The sequence below is a fragment of the Gorilla gorilla genome, chromosome 8 (assembly GCF_029281585.2).
Source record: "Gorilla gorilla gorilla isolate KB3781 chromosome 8, NHGRI_mGorGor1-v2.1_pri, whole genome shotgun sequence".
In the NCBI taxonomy this organism is placed as follows: domain Eukaryota; kingdom Metazoa; phylum Chordata; class Mammalia; order Primates; family Hominidae; genus Gorilla; species Gorilla gorilla.
In genome coordinates this window covers 71,033,435-71,035,938 of record NC_073232.2, presented here as the reverse complement: position 1 = coordinate 71,035,938, position 2,504 = coordinate 71,033,435, and positions in this window count along the sequence as shown.

Here is a 2,504-nt window from a genome sequence, read left to right as displayed (position 1 = left end):
GCATTTAAACATTTAGTGTGTATTTCTTCTGATATTGATTTTTTATTAAAAAAGACCAGAAATTCCTTGGAAAACATAATTAATGGCCAATGTTGAGGATGGAAAGTTTAACTTTCACTGAAGAAGAACCATTTTCAAGTTCATATAGACAGTAAATTAGCCTCTGGAGCAATGACACTGTACTCAAGAGCCCCAGCCATCTGGAGAAGTGGTTTCCATGCGAAAATTTACAGTTGCATGGTTGTATTTTAGTGCTTTCAGTTTGGTTTCTCTTGAGAAATTTCCTTCTTTTGGTGAAGTTATTTAAATTTGGACATGGCTTACATGGCAACCAGAATTCCAAATTCTCATTATAAGGGAGTCAATGCCTTGGCCATATGTTCATGATTTCTCCTGTTGATAAAGTCTCCTGATGAATAAATGCCCATTTTTTTCTAAAGGAAATTGCTATTCCAAATTTGATAAGAGTACTTTGAGTTTCTATTTCAATAATTCTGACAACCCTGATGGAGAAATCACTTTATTTTCTCCCTCCCTCTTTTTCTTCATTGTCATGAGTGATCAATGAATTAATCAGTTTAAAGAAGTGAATGTTGCATCAGTAAGAAGATAATTTTGTACATGTCTGTTTCTCTGCTTGGTAATTTTTTATTGTTTAGAAGTAGAAGATGGATTAAAAAGATAAAAGCCATCAGTGTAATATACAATATAAGGCATATGGTAGTTTGTCGTTAATAAATATCCCACATCATTTAGGTTTTGCTTTGGTCAACAAACTTTTACCAAATTTGCCTAGTGTTTTTGATGAAACTGCTTGACCACTATTGACTTGGAGGATTAGTGATAGAACTGAAAGATCAAGGAAATTATTCGGAGAATTCATTCTGTGGGTGGACTTTTCTAGTAACAAAAGGAAGAGCTGATTTTTGCACAAGCTATGGACAAATTAGGTAGTTGTGGACACTGATTCCACACAATACACTGGAATTTAACCCAGTGGTTCTTCCCATTCCTTGCAGTGCTCATCCCTACCTTGCCTGCTTAGATTAAGTTGAAATAAATCTTTGCCTAGTCTATTTCATCTGTTCTATTGACTTGTTACACACACACACAAACAGACACATGTGTGTGTGTGTATATATGTGTGTATATATATATGTGTGTGTAATATATATATATATATATATATATATATATATTTAGAGATTGCCCTAGGGTTTGAAATATACATTTTGAAATAATCTGAGTTTACCTTCAGGTACTGTTAAATCACTTCACATCTAGTGCGAACAGCTTTCTTCCCAATTGTTGCTCCTATCTTTTGTGCCACTGTTGTCACTTATTTTACTTTTACATAAGTTATGAATATACAATCTATTGTTACCATTACTGTTTTAAATTTTTGGCTATCTTTTAGAGCAATTTAAAATAAGAGAAAAAGAGAATTTTACCTTCACTTTTTCCATTTCCAACACTCTTCATTTCTTTGTGTAGATACAGTTTTCTAACCAATGCCATATTTCTTCTTCCTGAATAAGTCCCTTTAAAGATTTTTTGTGGAGGGAGTCAGCTGGGATGAATTATGTCTGTTTTCATTTGCCTGTGAATGTGTTTTTTTTTTTTTAATTTTTGGAGGATATTTTCACTGGCTATAGAATTCTGGGCCAATGGTTTTTTTCTTTCAACATTTTAAATATATCACTCCATTGTTATTGTTTCGGAGAAGAAGTCTGTTGTAATTCTTACCCTTGTTTCTCCTTAGGCAATGTGTCATTTTTCTCTGCCTTCAAGATTTTTTTCTTTGCTTTTAGTTTTCAGAGATTTGAATATATGTTGAAGTGTATTTTGTTTGTTTCTTTTATGTTGTTTCCATGTTTATCCTACTTGTGTCTTGTGAGTCTCTTGGATTTGTGGTCTGGTGTCTGTCATTAATTTCGGAAAATTCTTAGATGCTATTTCTTCAACTATTTCTTCTACTCCACTGTTTTTCTCTTTTCCTAGGATTTTAACTACATGTGTCTTAGAATATTTGATATTATTCACAGCTCTTGGATGTACTTTTTTTTATTGTTATTATACTATAAGTTCTGGGTTACAGGTGCAGAATGTGCAGTTTTGTTACATAGGTATACATGTGCCATGGTGGTTTGCTGCACCCATCAACCCGTCACCTACATTAGGTATTTCTCCTAATATTATCCCTCCCATATCCTCCCACCCCCTAACAGGCTCCAGTGTGTGATGTTCCCCTCCCTGTGTCCATGTGTTCTCATTGTTCAACTCCCACTTATGAATGAGAACATGCAGTGTTTGGTTTTCTGATCTTGTGATAGTTTGCTGAGAATGATGGTTTCCGACTTCATCCATGTCCCTGCAAAGCAGGTAAACTCATCCTTTTTTATGGATGCATAGTATTCCATGGTGTATATGTGCCACATTTTCTTAATCCAGTCTATCATTGATGGACATTTGGGTAGGTTCCAAGTCTTTGCTATTGTGAATAG